Source organism: Podarcis muralis, chromosome 2, assembly GCF_964188315.1.
Source record: "Podarcis muralis chromosome 2, rPodMur119.hap1.1, whole genome shotgun sequence".
NCBI classification, from domain to species: domain Eukaryota; kingdom Metazoa; phylum Chordata; class Lepidosauria; order Squamata; family Lacertidae; genus Podarcis; species Podarcis muralis.
Window position 1 is genome coordinate 126,473,496 of NC_135656.1, and position 16,560 is coordinate 126,490,055.

The 16,560-nt window shown below is 47.8% G+C and overlaps 2 protein-coding genes and 1 long non-coding RNA gene across 7 annotated transcripts in view; all 3 read left to right on the forward strand.

Moving 5' to 3' along the window:
* Nucleotides 1-16,560, forward strand: part of LOC114589645 (uncharacterized) — a 62,955-nt gene that overhangs the window by 34,229 nt on the left and 12,166 nt on the right. For 2 of the 3 annotated variants that reach the window (XM_077923257.1, XM_077923258.1), the window contains one exon: nucleotides 13,806-13,931. The gene's annotated coding sequence lies outside the window, so the exon portion shown is untranslated. Of the gene's footprint in view, nucleotides 1-12,791; nucleotides 12,901-13,805; nucleotides 13,932-16,560 lie in introns of those variants that run through there. The other variant, XR_013391636.1, reaches the window with a different exon arrangement.
* The window catches only part of LOC114589789 (uncharacterized), an 85,242-nt gene that overhangs the window by 3,771 nt on the left and 64,911 nt on the right, over nucleotides 1-16,560 (forward strand). Inside the window, exon 1 of one of the 3 annotated variants that reach the window (XM_077923182.1) lies at nucleotides 12,817-12,900. The exons of 1 other annotated variant lie outside the window; for it this stretch is intronic. The gene's annotated coding sequence lies outside the window, so the exon portion shown is untranslated. Of the gene's footprint in view, nucleotides 1-12,816; nucleotides 12,901-16,560 lie in introns of those variants that run through there. One more of the 3 variants, XM_077923185.1, reaches the window with a different exon arrangement.
* LOC144326690 (uncharacterized) overlaps nucleotides 8,500-16,560 on the forward strand; it is a 94,399-nt gene continuing 86,338 nt past the window's right edge. Inside the window, exon 1 of the long non-coding RNA XR_013391662.1 lies at nucleotides 8,500-9,617. This is a non-coding gene — a long non-coding RNA (uncharacterized LOC144326690). The remainder of the gene's footprint in view (nucleotides 9,618-16,560) is intronic.

The following is a 16,560-nucleotide window of genomic DNA, read 5'->3' on the forward strand; positions in this document are numbered from 1 at the left end:
CTGGGGATGGGGAAGCAGGCATCTTAATTCCCTTTCCTCAAACGAGATCACAGCTTGCCTTGTTCACCGATTCCAGAGTTGCTTTGCATTCTCTGCCTCTCATTCCCACACCAGCTCAGCCCAACCTCCTCTTTCCCTGGGGCTCTTTCTCTCTCCTCCTGCTCTTCCCTCGCCTGCTCAACACAACCTTCTGCCTCTCCCAGCGACTCCTTTCCAACGACTCCCACCTTGTGACCCACACATTCCCCTCCGTCTCTTTTTCTGGGTCTTCAATGCCAAGGCGCTGCAGAAGCTTCTTTGGAGCGGATGCATCTGCTTCCCAGTAAATCACGCAGAGGCAAAGTTCATTGGCAAAAGAAGAAGGTTTCTCAGCCTTTTCAAGGGATCCTTCTTAAACTTGGGAATGCATGTGATCCCATCTCTACAGCTCACAAAAACACCAGAGAGAAGGTCTGCTGGAGCCTGAAAGGCGAAAGCATTGGCCTCGAACGCAGGCCTCAGGAACGCTTTCCCCCATGGAGACCTGGGACCCCTTCTCCTTCTGAAGGGACCTCCGAGGAGGAAGCCAGGGTGGATCAGTCCCTGGACCGTGGAGGCGATTCCAAGTGCTGTACATTTCTTAAAGTCCACAATAATCTCTTTTGTTTTCTTTCAGCTAAGGAGGAAGTTGTTTTTCCTGCACCCCTCCCCCAACTGCTCAACATCCTTCCTATAGGCCACCTCCCCCTCCAGCCGCGATTTAAACAACCACCGTTGTATCATCTGCAAGCTTAATGATCTTATTACTGGGGTATTTGGGGGCACAGTCAGCTGTATAGAGCGTATATAGAAGTGGGCTCAACACGCACCCCTGCGACACCCCCATATTCATGAGATCCACAGAGACGTGGGAACCCATCCTGACCCGTTGGGAACAGTTTGATAGAAAATTTAATATCCCCCTGCACAAACACGGTGGAAGTCCCAGGTCTAATAGTTTGGGCACCAATCTATGCGGAAGAATAGTATTAAATGCAGAACTAAAGTTTACAAATAACAATCTCGCATAGTTCCCTTTCTTCTCCAAAAGAGTCAGGACACCATGTAAAGCCACAGCATCCTCCGTGGATCCCTTTGCCTTTTACACAAACTGGTGAGGGTCAAGTCCCACTGGCAGACAAGATATGATACGGTTCCTTGCCAATTTTTGAAAACATTTCATTATAATGGGTGTCAATGCCACAGGGCAAAAATCATTCAGACTATCTTTGGTGTTTTTGGCAGAAGAAGAAGAAGAAGAGTTTGGACTTGATATCCCGCCTTTCACTCCCCTTCAGGAGTCTCAAAGCGGCTAACAATCTCCTTTCCCTTCCTCCCCCACAACAAACACTCTGTGAGGTGAGTGGGGCTGAGAGACTTCAGAGAAGTGTGACTGGCCCAAGGTCACCCAGCAGCTGCATGTGGAGGAGCGGAGACGCGAACCCGGTTCCCCAGATTACGTGACTACCGCTCTTAACCACTACACCACACTGGCTCTCACACTGGCAGGGGTATAACGGTACCGGATTTCAGACAGGGTGGAACGGCGGCTTGGGCCAGAGACTGGTTAAAAATCATAGAATCATAGAATCATAGAGTTGGAAGAGACCACAAGGGCCATCGAGTCCAACCCCCTGCCAAGCATAAAGATTCCTTCATAAAGATTCCTGCCAGTTGGTCCGAACAATCTCTTAGCACCCTGCCAGCCACCCCATCTGGGGCCATAGCCTTCCTCGTGTTTACCTCCTTTCATATTCGCCTCCTTCTTCCACCCCGACAGCATTTCCTGTAGGTAGTGACGCCAATAGCTCAGCCATCCCTGTTGGAGCCACAGTTGGTGTCACCTCAAATCGGGCAAAGAAGGTCTTCAACTCTCCCACCAAGGAAGCCATACTCTCTACCACTGATGTATTTCTCGATTTATAACCAGTCAGATGTTGAACTCCCTGCCACATTTGTCTAGTATAATTTCTTAGATGGTCCTCAATTTTTCCTCTGTACTCCACTTTTGCTTTCCTGATACCCCTCTTCAAGTTCGCTCCTTCTATACCATACGGTACCCGATCCCCAGTTCTAAAAGCAGAGTTTCTGGCCTTCAAGAATCTCCTAACCTCTCCCATCATCCAGGGCTTCCTGTTCGGATACAACTTAACATACCTTTCCCTGGTGCATTTCCTGTGCCAAATCTAAGACCGTTGATGAAGAAGTTTCTAGATCTTGATGGTGGAACATATTCCAATCGGTCTCCTGGAAACAGTCCTGCAACTGCTGAGAGGCTCCCTCAGGCCACACCGTAACCATCCGTGTTTGTAGCTGGCCTTGTTTCCTGAGGGGTGTGGACACTGCTGTCAGAAGCAGAGACACATGATCTGAACCACCGAGGTGCGCCTCATATGCCCGTGTAATGTTCATATACACCTTGTCAAGAGTACTTTCTCCCCTTATTGCACACTCAATGTGCTGATGGGATTTGGGGAGTGCTGCCCTCACATCTGTGTGAGTGAAGTCCCCCGCAATAATCCGCGCTGGATTAGATTGGATTTGATATCCCGCCTTTCACTCCCCTTCAGGAGTCTCAAAGCGGCTAACATTCTCCTTTCCCTTCCTCCCCCACAACAAACACTCTGTGAGGTGAGCGGGGCTGAGAGACTTCAGAGAAGTGTGACTGGCCCAAGGTCACCCAGCAGCTGCAGGTGGAGGAGCTGAGACGCGAACCCAGTTCCCCAGATTACGAGACTACCGCTCTTAACCACTACACCACACTGGCTGCCTCCGGGTATCCGCTCAATTTAGCATTGATGTTTTCATGCATACTACTCATGGCCCTGCAGGCATTTGCAGAAGGTGCTAGATAAGAAAGCTGCAGAGATAGTGCAGGATAGTGCGCACCCCGGAAATTATCTCTTTCAGCTTCTGCCTTCTGGAAGAAGGTACAGGGTTATAAAGACTAGGACTAGCCGCCTGAAAAACAGTTTCTATCCAAATGCAATTTTGGTTTTAAATACAGTGTAAGGTAGTCTCTATGGGAGTATATTGTCTTTAATTATGGGGTATCAGAGTTTTTAGGGGGCTAACAAGGTTGGGATAGCTGGGATAGCAGGCTTGTTGGTTTTTGAATGTCTGATGTACAATTTTTCAATTTTGTTGTTCTGTATGGGACAATGACAATAAAGGTTATCGTATTGTATTGAGACTCATCTGGAAAGCGCCATTTCATGTTCCTTTCCCCACTTGCCAGGAGCCTGAGCTCCATTTGGGGTTCCTCCTTCCGCACCCCAAGGTTCCCCCAAGGCCTTGGGGAAGGAAACTAAGGCAGGCTCTGCTTGCTCCCCAAGGCCCTTGGGGGGGGGGCTGTCTCTTCCTCTGGCCATGGCACCCCCAGGAAGCCTTGGAAGAAAGGCAGGAGACCCTCAGCAGAGAACAGCCAAGTCTGGTTCTTCTCCGCAATGGCTTCCTCTTCTGAGCTCCCTCTCTTTCTTGTCTGGGCTGGACTGGGAGGACCCCAGTTCAGCCAGTTCCCTAGAGTCCCCCCACTGCCTCCTGAGACCCACAGGGATCAGGAGTGGGAGCGACCTCTCCTGTTCAACTACCGCCTGAGGAGGAAGAACAGATGTCTTGGCCCATTTGGGGAACAAGCGAGGGCCATCCAGAAAGGGCTCCTGGGACCCCGAGGGGCCAGCAGGGGACTCTCCAGCCTGGTATTTCCCTTATTCCTGCAGGTGGAGCCCTTCTCCTAGCGCTGACTCTTGGGGTGACCAAGGATGCTGGTCTGGGGGTCAAACTCCCCTGAGGGAACCCTCCACCTTTGAGGGGATACAGCCCTTATTATTATTATTATTATTACTAATACTACTGTTATTCTTCTCCTCCTTGGGCCTTTCCTTCCTGGCCCCCTTTGCAGACCCCGGCGGATCCCCCAAGGCCGCTTGCCTGGCGTCTCCCAACAGTGAGGCCTCCTCCGTGGGGCCAACATGGCGAGGAGAGAGGCTGCCCTGCGGAGGCCAAGCCATCATGGCAGGAAGGCGGCTGAGGACCAAAGGTGCCGCCCTCCTTCAGCCGGGAGGAGAGACCCCGAGAGCGTGGGACCCCCGAGGCCCACAGGGGAGCCATGGCGTCTCTGGGAGTGGCTGGGGCACCGGAAAAAACAAAATGGCGTTCCCGTCTATTTCGGAAAAGGGCGGGAAACGCCTTCTCCTGGCCCTGCCGCCTCCCTGGGCTCCTCCTGGGCCTGCCTGGCCATGGGGGGGGGGGAATCCAGCTGCCCCCAAATAATGAGGGGGGGGGGGAGAAGCAGGAAGAGAGAAGGAGAAGCTGGGAGGGGGAGCAGCCATGAGGGAAACTCAGAGGGAAAACTCCCTCAGGAAACCCAGCGAAGGAGAGGAGGAGGAGGCCCAGGGGAATCTGAAAGGGGATTGGGCAGCTGCCCAATGGAGAGGCTTCTGATTGGTCCAGCCCTGCTCTGGGGCGGGAAATGGGTCTCCTGCCTCCATGTGGTTCTGGGAGCCCAGGAGAAACTGGTTTTCTGGCAGGAAACACGGGGAAAGGAGGGCCGGGCTCCCTCTGGCTCTGGACTGGGAAGAGTCCCAGAGGGAGGGGCCGCCCCACTGAGCAACATGTTCCCCCCTTCTTGAGCCCCCCCCCGGGTCACGTGTGCGTTTCCTTTGTAGCAGGAACCCCCCCACCCCAATCATTCTGTTTGCACAAACTTCACACACACTCACACTCACACACTACATACGCCACATTTCTGTTATAAATTCATAGAAAATCAACCATACATCGGATTTGCACTGTTCCATTTTTTACTCCATGTGACAAGGACTATCAGAGGGGGGTGGCTTGGTTTCTGGTCAGCCATAATCCCTTCACCATCCCAGCACATCCACAGGAGCCCTGCCCAGTTGCTATGTCAACCCTGATAATCCCAGACAGAAGACAATCAAAATCACAAAGAACAGTGGATTCAGCACAGACTGAAACAAAGGACAATGATCAGATCTTCCCTCAGGGGGCAGGAAACTGCAAACTCCCCTTTGTCACCTGGAAAGTACTCATGGGGAGGGGGAAAGGAGGAACCAGCCAGGTGACAGGACACTCAGGTTACCACCACAACTCCTCCCTCAACCCCTCCTTTCTGTAATGTATGCATGATGTTTATGGGGGTGGGCTTGACCTAGAGGAGGGGAATTTCAAAAGTTTTTATAAGGTCTTGCAGCCCATTGTTCTGGGTCTTTTCCTCTCTCTTGCTAGTGAGGGGAACACCCTGTTGCAACAGTTCAATAAAGGCCAAGCCTACAGGCTGCTGTTTTGCTCCAAGTTATCCTGGTTGGTGTCTTTGTTTTTGTCCAAGAGAGCCCTCAGATTTTTTTCCGTTAACAGTTGGCGACCCAGATGGGACACTTGGTTCTCCTGCAAAGGTGAGAGGGGAGATAGAGGGGATCAGGCGCCACTGGGCAACCTTAGCCCAGGGATCCTTCTTCCTCTCCCTGCCTCCTCTTTGCGGGCGGTAATCAATCGTCACCAAAAGCCCAACCAGGGGAAGCAAAGGCAAGGTCAAAGCCGGCTAAGGGGAAAGGATCCCGGGATCCACGGGGGACATCTTCGAACGTGAGTATGGTTTGAAGTAAATACATTGGGAGGGGGGTGGGAAAGTAATGTCCCCACGACAGCCAGACTTTCCTTCTTTCATTTCTGGCGTTGCCCCTCGGAGTCGGCCGGGAACGCTCTCTCTCTCTCCCCTTTTCTCCCCCGATGTTCCCCCTCGGAGAGTGGCCAGGGAAATCGCGGAACTTTTCTGTCAGGCGTTACCTCTCGGAGTCGTCTAGGGACGTCTAAAACTTTCCTTTTTCTCCCCCGATTTTCTTTTTGCGGTGTGTGACCGGGAAAATCGTGGTACTTTTACTGTTTTCCGGTGTTACCTCTCGGAGTCGTCCAGGGACGCCTTAATCTCTCTCTCTCCTTTTCTCCCCCGTTTTCCGTCTTGGAATTGGTCCGGGAAAGCGTGGCTCTTTGTTACTTCTCTGACGTCCTTCCCTCGGAGTCGTCCGGTGGCGTCTTTTCAAAAGTATTTCAACGCAAGGTCATTTGCTTCCTTTCAAACCTTGGTTGTTTTCTTGGACCCCGATCTGGCACTGCACTGCGCAGGCGTTCAGTAGGGGATTCCGAACTTAGTCTCAAAGGCTAGGCAGGAGGCTGTCGTGGGTGGGAGAGGGGGTTTAGTCTTGTAAACAGCGCTGAGGTGAAGGAATTCCGGGCAGAGGGACCCGTGGTTTGAGTTTCCGGGCAGAGGGACCCGTGGTTTTGAGTTTCCGGGCAGAGGGACCCGTGGTTTGTTTCAGGTTCAGGTTTGAGATTTCCAGAAATTAATTCGTGGTTTATAGATAAGTAGGAATTGTGTTAGTCAAGGGTACTTTGAGTACTGAAAGGATCTTTTTTCTGTCCCCCCTTTCTTTCCCATTGCCCCTCCTCCCTTGTGTGTGTGTTTCCACTCTTTCTGTCTTTAGTGTACTTCGTTAACGGAAAAAAAAAAAAAAAAGCCAAATAATAACATTTGAGAGAATGGGAGCTCACTAAACACCCTAGCTGGACTCCTCCTGGCAACAAAGCTTCCATGAAGCCTTTTTGCCCCAGAGAGGATTCTAATATGCCCCTCCAGCATCTCCAGTTGAGAAAAAATAAAATAAAATAAAGGGGCAATGTGGTCTTTCAAGTACAAAGTACGAGACCATTGTAACTTTTAGTGGGTGGCTTAGGCTCACCACCTGGAACCCAGGGCACAGCAGCCACCTCAGGGATCCTTCAACAAAATCAGGGTGTGAACCCTTAGGGAGAGCTGAAAACGTCAAATTTGTGTTGTTAAACTATAACCTAAAGCTAGAACATAAAAAAAAAACCGAAAACTTAATGGTGCTCAGAAGGCAGTAGATATAACAGCCCAGCCTGAGAGCCCATCATTAGAGATCTTAGTTATTAAAATAATAATAATAAATGAATAAGAGATGTACTCAAAGATTTATAAATGTTTCAAGGGTTTGTATTTACATTGGCCTCGGCATCCACAGACTGTTCTTAAAATGCACATAGTTTTAAATTGCAAGCTTGCTTCAAAAATTTTAAATCTAAGGAAGCTATGTTGGGCCTTATCAATCTTCAGGACAAAATGGAGAATGAAGTGTGCAAATGTTTGTTATTTGAGAAAAGCTCTAAAAGAGAGTTTTCCTCACAAGTGGTAAAATCCTGTATACATGCTACCTGTGTTCTGAAAGGAGGATTACCCCACCTCCTTCCTCTAGTTTAAGTGAGGAGGGTGATTTTAAGTCTAGTGGTAAATGATGTTTTGTTGTAACTTTTGAGTTTGTGAGTCTACATCCATTTTCCAGTCTTTTGTTCCAGTATTTTGAAATGTGCTGTGAAAAAAACTAATGTTTCTGCTGCAAAAGCCTAGTTGAGCCAACTGCTCTCTCAAGCTAAAATGCAGTGTATGTATTTCATTAAGCACATGCCTATGAAAGTGTGGTGTTCTTTCTAAGAAAATTGTTATTAAATGTAGAGGCTTCCATGGCCAGCAAAATTCTATCAGTCCAGTCCAAATATCAGTCTCTATAAGACTTCCTGGCTTCTTTTCTTAGAAGATGCCCCCCTTGTTTCATTCTGTCTCTTTCAGGTTCCCCCCCCCTCTCTCTTTTCTTCTCCTTCTTACTTCTGTGCCAGGTAAATTTACTCCCGAGTAAGCTTCCTTTAAAGGAAACTGCAAGGGGGGGGGGGCATAGATTAGGCTTACTACTCCTCTGCAAATTCAGGAAAAATTGTTCACTTTTGTATTCCTTTTAAATCAAATCTATGGCTGTTTTAATTATTTGTGAGTGGTTATATCAATTGAATTAACTTTGCTTTATAAGAGATCCTCTCCCTATCTTACGAAAACTGTTCACTTCTTCCTTAAATATCATTTCAAACTCACTCAAACTATCTTAAGATATGCAAAAAGGGTTCTGTGTAAAGTTATGTACTTTTATTTTCCTCTTCCTTAGTACATGATATGAGCATAGATGTTTCCTTTCCCAGCTGTAAATCTGTACTTAAATGTGTATGCCTCTTTGGTAGTACAAATCTTGCTGCGAAATCTTGCTGTGAACCCTATATTTTGGAGGGTTGGACTAGATGACCCCAGGGTCCCCTTTCAACTCTCCCAATTTGTGGCTGTGTGGAAGGCTATGTGTCTGCAAGCATTGGAGGGTAATTCTTAAATTCTGGTGTGGTAATGGAACTGAAATTCAGCCTAGCTTTGCTCTTTAGTTTTAAAAGGTGAGAGGTGAAGCCCAACTGGTAATATCAAGCATTTGAGTGATTACAGTGTTTATCATTTTGTCTACTATTTAAAAAATCAGATTTAAAAGTCTACTCAAAGTTTAAGCACATACAAATGAATAATCAAGTAGAATTAGCCTTGACCATTCCTGTAAATAAAGGGCAGGAAATAATAATAATAATATTTTTTGTCTGCAAATGGTAAGGCTGAAATGGCTGAGAATGTTAAAAAAAAAAATAATAAAGAAAAAATCCTATGAATTCTGATCCTCTGGCCATTTTCCCCATATATAAGGGCGTGGCATTGTTCTGCGAATAGCCAGAGGGATATTAGCCCTTTCCTGTACATAAAGGAAGCAGTCTCGTTTGCTTGGGCTGAAATTGCTAGCTTTGGTGAATACTTAAATTGCTGAGTTTCTCTTTTGTTTAAAATCAAACCCTGTTTTCAAAATCTACTCCTTACCCTTCCTTTCCCTTATTCAAATGGTAATTTAGCCAAAGGATGCAACATTCTCAATAGTATAAAAGGTTTGCTGAGACATGAACTCTGCACATGCACAGAGGCTAGATCAGCTAAAGAAGAGAGAGAGAGGAAGGGGGGAACTGTAAGGGGGGAGAGGAGGTTTCTTCGAGAACTGCAGAGAGAAATTTATCCAAATGCAAAAACTTGGAACCATTGACGGAAATCACCCTAAATGTGTCTTTGCTCCAGGGGCTACGTAAGACAAAAGGCTTAAAAAAAAACAAAAAAAAACAAAAAAAAAAAAAAAAAAAAAAAACAAAAAAAAACTAGCCCATCAAAAGTCAAGAGCTTTCCAGGTTCCAAATCTTAACATGCCAAATTCTTTTCACAGGTAAATATCAAAGCATTCCCCCCCTCAATGGGAATTTTAGGAACAGCATTTCCTGACAGGCTTCTCACATGAAATAATTTTCCCTTTTAACAGGATATGTGAACCCTGATAACAAAGTGTTTGTCCCCTTTTCCTCCCACAGCAACTTTCTTTCTGTTCTGTGAAACAAGTCTGAATCCCTACTATATTAGTAACTTCCATCTCTTTGTGGCCTTGACACTTTTTTTAAGTTACAAATAATCTGTTTTCATTTATTTAATCCGTTTCTCCATGATGTCTATGAAGTTAATCGAAGCACAACCAAACATTGTTTCTGGAATGGTACTTGTTTACCTTCGGCCTGAGCATTTCTTATTAATTCTGTCATTTTGGCTAGTGCAAGGTACCCGCACAACTTTAAATTGCCATTCATTTTTCTTGGTATTAACTCATTTCCCAGTATTCTGCTATTAACATTACAGGATGTTGTCACATCATTTGGGATGTTAAAATGCCAAAACAGATTACTTCAGGTTACTTCAAGTTTCTTATTAATTGTGTGTCTTAGCATTTATTTACTTTTGGTTCCTCATAGGTAATTTTGTGTGTGTGTGTTCTACTTTGGGGACATGTTCATCACATGTTGAAAGTCAGTTTCATGAAGTTCTTTTATCAGATAGCACATGGTGAATTTAAAGTTTTTCTCCCCATGGTTTTCCCATTTTTTTCAGTCTAGTAGTAATCTGCGTGGTTTTTGATAATATATTTAATAATAATTCTTTTCAAAATCTGATGTCTTTGTGTCAAGTTTGTTTTCATCTGACTGGTAATCTAATTTTTTGCTTTCTTTTGTATTTTTTAACCTTTATATTTTTTACAGTTCTCTTTCAATACACGTGGAGTAATTTTATTTTATAATATGAAAGGAACAACAACAACAAAAACTAAGTGAAGGAAAGCAAACAAACTTAGCAGATAATAACAGTAATTATGTGGAAATGTGATAATAATATTGAAATGAATAAAATGCTTAATGTGCTAAGATTGTTATTATTTGCAGCTTCCCATGGAAACTGGAGGACATCCTTTTTGCCTTTTGCCCCTTCCTTGTCTAACTGTGTGTTTAAGTCCCCAAAACCCTGCCCCCTTACAGGATATCACGTCTACAGATGTGCAATGATGAAAAGCAGCAACAACCCCCTCAACTCAGTTCTTCGTCATCACAAGGCACCAGAGTTTTCAAGTGCCCACAGCTATCTCTTTCAAAGGATATAGACTGACGGGGGAGTGGGGCTGACAAAGGGGGGTGGAGTTGACTTGCAAGGACATCTTTTCACTTGAACCTCAAGCCTCTGTGCTCCAGGATTCAAAAGATACATGCGTAAAAGATCACAATTGTGTCAAGATATGCAACTGATATTTAATTAGTTTGTTTTGTATTAAGTGTTGTTATGTAGGAATGTTGAAATGTGTCTGACAGTGTGTTATTTCCACAAGGGGGGGTATTTTTGTGTGTAATTTTTATGTTTAATGTCTTATTGCTTGCACACCAATTCTCATGCATTTTATCCTTTCTGATAGCTCACACTATTGTGTAGTCCAATGTTTAGATAACCACATTTCATTGTCCCACCTGGCACTCTGCCAACTTTCCCTGTCCATTTTAAAATGTGCTAAAACTTGCTTTACCAAGGAGAAGTTTATAAGATACATGAAGGTGCACATGCTTTGGTTTAGCAGGAATGATCCCTTATAGAGTTAAATTGACTTATTTGGACAAAGTGCCCTTTTAAGAACGGTTTTCCTTTAACAGATTGGTTTGAAACGTTGAGAACCATGGGCACATAAATTCAAATTGGACTCAGTTTGAATTGGGCAAGTGTATCCAGGCTGCAATTAGCTTTTTGGTCCTTAAAGTGCAAGTGAGCAACTTCCCAGGATGCAAGACCAGAGCCTGTAATAATAATAAGAAATCCCATGGATTTTGGCCAAGGCAAAGGCATTTCTCTCAGGACGTGTCTGAAACCTGTGCCAGCTGTGGTGGGTGCCAGGCTACATGATAAATATGAAAGCCCTAAGTGGATTCACCAGGGATTGCCACTACTGCGACACCATGCCGATGTGAGACCACAGAAGAGCTACCTTGACACCTGAGAACACACAAATGGCGGGGGGGAAGCAAACTGCACTTTTCAGTCATTAGTGGACCTTCCTGCCTAAATGTAAAGCATAGATCACTATTGAGGAAATATCCCTTCCAAGGTACTAGAATGCCACAAGTAACTGAGCAACAAAATATTAATTTTACATGATATCCTATGTCTAACTATGTGCACTGTTACACCATTATATTTCTATGCAAATATCCTTAAGAAGCATGACATCCAAGTCCCTTTCACGTTCACATGGACACACGGAGAATACCAGGTTATTATTTACCACCTTAAATTGTGCGGAGAAAAGGATTGCAAAGTAGCCACCTTTGCAATCTTATCTCCGAAGGGGGGAACTGTAGCAGGAACCCCCCCACCCCAATCATTCTGTTTGCACAAACTTCACACACACTCACACTCACACACTACATACGCCACATTTCTGTTATAAATTCATAGAAAATCAACCATACATCGGATTTGCACTGTTCCATTTTTTACTCCATGTGACAAGGACTATCAGAGGGGGGTGGCTTGGTTTCTGGTCAGCCATAATCCCTTCACCATCCCAGCACATCCACAGGAGCCCTGCCCAGTTGCTATGTCAACCCTGATAATCCCAGACAGAAGACAATCAAAATCACAAAGAACAGTGGATTCAGCACAGACTGAAACAAAGGACAATGATCAGATCTTCCCTCAGGGGGCAGGAAACTGCAAACTCCCCATTGTCACCTGGAAAGTACTCATGGGGAGGGGGAAAGGAGGAACCAGCCAGGTGACAGGACACTCAGGTTACCACCACAACTCCTCCCTCAACCCCTCCTTTCTGTAATGTATGCATGATGTTTATGGGGGTGGGCTTGACCTAGAGGAGGGGAATTTCAAAAGTTTTTATAAGGTCTTGCAGCCCATTGTTCTGGGTCTTTTCCTCTCTCTTGCTAGTGAGGGGAACACCCTGTTGCAACAGTTCAATAAAGGCCAAGCCTACAGGCTGCTGTTTTGCTCCAAGTTATCCTGGTTGGTGTCTTTGTTTTTGTCCAAGAGAGCCCTCAGATTTTTTTCCGTTAACACCTTCCTCGCCTGGGACTCTTCCTCCTCTGAAAAGCGGCTCCAGAAGCAGAAAAACACGCTTGACGGGGGGGGGGGGTATTTTCGGGGGGAAAGCCCCCCTCCCCCCCCCTGAGCTGGAGGGTGTTTTGGGGGGGTGTCTGGAGGGAGCCATGGCTGAGCCCAAGGCACCTCCCGCCACTAGGCAGCCCTTCGCCTCTTCTCCCTCCCAGCCTTTCCTCGGGGTCCAGGAGCCTCCATGTTGGGGGGAGCCAAGCTAACTCCCCATGGACCCCCCCTCCGTCTCCCTTGGGGTTAGTCTGGTGGGATGAGGGAAGGGGGGCAGCCCCTAGGGCGCAGGCGCAGAAGCAGGAAAACTGCAGGCAGGGAGAGGGAGGGGAGGACTCGGCTTGCCAAGGGTTAAAAGGAGCAGAGCTGGAGTCCTAGAGAGGACGGGGTGTGAAGGTCCTCCATGGCTAAATCCCCCCTCCCTTCCTGCTTTCTTCTCTCTCCTTTGCAAAAGCCCCTCCTGGACTCGGGTGAGTCTCCTCTCTCTTCCCCCGAGGGTGCAATGGGGAGAAGGGGGTCCCAGGGGGGCAGGGAGGGGGCGTGGGGGTCCCTGCTCAGATCATGCGCGGTGGGGGGAGACCCCCAAGTCGGGGAGCAGAGGGTCCTCCTTTGTCCTCTCTGCCAAGCCAGGGAGGGGGGGAGATCGCAGGAAATATGCAGCTCTGCTCTTCCTTTGGGATCCAGATGCTGCCTTCCTTTGGGGGGGGGGGCTTGGGGTCAAGGAAATAAACCCCCAACAGAGGGAGGGAAAAGTCACCTTTGGGAACAGAGGCTGCAGCCAGAGGGGAACATTCCCACGTGGGGGGAGCACAGGGAGGAGAAAAGCCCGTCTGCATCTCCAGACCACTTCCTGTGTCCCAGATGCAACAACACATGTCTCTCCCCCAGATCTCACTCCCAAAGACAGACTCTTCCATGGTCCCCTAAGACAGATGGATGCCAACCAACCAACATGCCCTCCCCTCCCCCTCCTGGTGCCCCTTGAAGTTGGCTTGAGGGCAGGGGGAGGGTCCACCCCACCAGATGAAGGGAGAGGAGGTCCTTCCATCTGGAAAATGGGAATGCTTGCAAACATTTACTTGAAGATGAGTGCCATATAGATAATAAAATATTATTTTGTGGAATTCCCCCATTTACACAAAGATTAATACAGTGGTACCTCGGGTTAAGAACTTAATTTATTCTGGAGGTCCATTTTTAACCTGAAACTGTTCTTAACCTGAGGTACTATGTCTGGGTTAGTGGAGTCTGTAACCTGAAGCGTCTGTAACCCGAGGTACCACTGTACCCATCAATTAAATAAACAACAAAATTGTTTCAGAAAAGAACAGAGCAATGTGTAGAAGATCATCTTTGTGCTCCCTTTTTCTCTTAGGGTCCAGTGGGCTTTGAAGACGTAGCTGTTCCTTTCACAGAGGAGGACTGGGCTTTGCTGGATCCTGACCAGAGAGCTCTGCAGAAGGAAGTCAAGGAGGAGAATCCTGGGATCGTGGCCTCTCTGGTAAGGCTCCCTGCTGGATCATAAGATCAGTTTTGAAATTCCATACAGATCTCTGAAGGACAAACCTCCTCTATTTTGAGGAAGCCCAGTAGCTCCACCTGCAGCATCTGAGATGTTAACACACCCACAACTCTCCATAGGAGATGCATCTCCTGTTCTGTCTGGGAATATTCTTCCACCAGTCCTGCCTTTTCCAACCAGGAGGAGGCTGCTCTGAGCTGCCCAGCCCTTTTTCAATGTAGGCTTCAGAGATATTGAGGAAATGGAGGTACATCCTGTCTAATTTTCTGTTTCCCTTTCTGCATCTGTTTTTGGTTGAGCAAAGAAATGACTGAGCTTGGAGATGGAGCGGATTCCATGACTGAGCCAAATTAAATCCATCCCTGGATAGAGCCAGGCTTTTCGAATCTCCGGATCCCATAAATAAATTAGGTAATATCAGCCAAAAAAGGCAGTAACTCCCTTCCCTTCTTCCTCTTTCACAAGCAGTCATTTGCATTGTTCAGTCATTTCAGACTCTATCTATTCCTGATGCTATTATTATTATTATATTAATTAATTAATTAATTAATTAATAATACTGCCGTGGGTTGTAGGTGTTGAATTGGAAAGGAAGAAGAAGGGAGACAATAAGAAAATCCTCACAATGGAGAAACCCTATAAATATTCAGAGTGTGGAGAGAACTTGAGTCAGAGCTCCCAGTCCACTTCCCATCAAGGAAAGCTCTTCGTTCAGAAGGAGAGCCTCACTTCACATGAAAGAACTAACGGGGGGAAGAAAGTAGTGCTTGAAATGTGGAAAAAGCTTCCTCCGCAGCTCCACCCACAATTCCCATGAGATACTTCATCCAGGGGAGTGTTTGGAAAAAGCTTCATGCAGGTCAGAAACCAGATCAGTGCTTGGAATGTAGAAAGAGCTTCATTCAGGTGGTGAATCTAATTTTCCATGAAATATTTCTTGCAGGGGACTGTTTAGAATGTGGAAAAAGCTTCACCTAGGAAACCAGTCACAATTTCCATTAAATAAAACACAGCAGGGATAATCAGAGAATTTTAGAAAATGGTATAAGGCAAATGGTATACAGTGGTGCCTCGCAAGACGAAATTAATTCGTTCCGCAAGTCTCTTCGTCTTGCGGTTTTTTCGTCTTGCGATGCACGGTTTCCCATAGGAATGCATTGAAAATCAATTAATGCGTTCCTAGGGAAACCGCCTTCAGACCAGGTCCGGGGACAGTCTGTCCTCCGACCTCTTCTGAAGGCTGGGGGGGGGGGGACAAGGGCTTTTCTTCCCACCCCCAGCATTTTAAAAAACCCTGGGACAGCGGAGGACTTCTCCGCTGTCCGGGGCGATTTAAAAGCCCCTGGGAAGGCAGGCAGAGGGGACAAAGACTTTCGCCCCCCGCCCGCCTTCAGAAGGTGTCCCCGCCCCCCCGCCCCGCTTCGGAACAGCGTTCCGAAGTGGGGCGGCTGGGGCAGGTCTTCCCGCCCCCCCTCCCCGCTTCGGAACAGCGTTCCGAAGTGGGGCGGCTGGGGCAGGTCTTCCCGCCCCCCCTCCCCGCTTCGGAACAGCGTTCCGAAGTGGGGCGGCTGGGGCAGGTGTCCCCACCCCCCCTCCCCGCTTCGGAATAGCATTCCGAAGTGGGGCGGCTGGGGCAGGTCTTCCTGCCCCCCCTCCCCGCTTCGGAACAGCGTTCCGAAGTGGGGCGGCTGGGGCAGGTGTCCCCGCCCCCCCTCCCCGCTTCGGAACAGCGTTCCGAAGTGGGGCGGCTGGGGCAGGTGTCCCCGCCCCCTTCCCCGCTTCGGAACAGCGTTCCGAAGTGGGGCGGCTGGGGCGGGTGTTCCCGCCCCCCGCCCCCCTTCGGAACAGCGTTTTAAAATGCTGGGGGTCGGGAGCGAAGCGCTGCCGACCCCCAGCATTTTAAAATCTCCCCGTGTCCCGGGAAGGTCTTAAAATGCTGGGGGTCGGGAGCGAAGCGCTGCCGACCCCCAGCATTTTAAGACCTTCCCGGGACACGGGGAGATTTTAAAATGCTGGGGGTCGGCAGCGCTTCGCTCCCGACCCCCAGCATTTTAAGACCTTCCCGGGACACGGGGAGATTTTAAAATGCTGGGGGTCGGCAGCGAACGCTTCGCTCCCGCCCGCCAGCATTTTAAGATCGCCCGGGGCAGGCGGGGGGAAGGCAGGCGGGGGGGAGCAAAGACTTTTGCCCCCCGCCGGCCTTCAGAAGAGGTCCTCTTCTGAAGGCCGGCTGTGGGCGAAAGTCTTTGCTCCCGACCGCCAGCATTTCCCTATGGGCTTTCGTCTTGCGATGCAAGCCCATAGGGAAATTCGTCTTGCGAAGCGCCTCCAAAACAGAAAACCCTTTCGTCTTGCGGGTTTTCCGTCTTGCGAGGCATTCGTCTTGCGGGGTACCACTGTAACTGGTATTAGAAACTTCATGAAGAATTAAGGGGAGAGATAGCGTTGACCCGGAGTAGTTACAAAATTTGTGGTCTCTCCCCGAGTGCCAGGGACCCTCCTCCAAAGAGAGATTTTTTTGTCGGAATAATTTCATTTCCCCCAGTTTTTGGCAATTAATGTTCTCGCTGCCACTGTGGCGTAAAGAAATATTTCTCTTTTTTTTTGT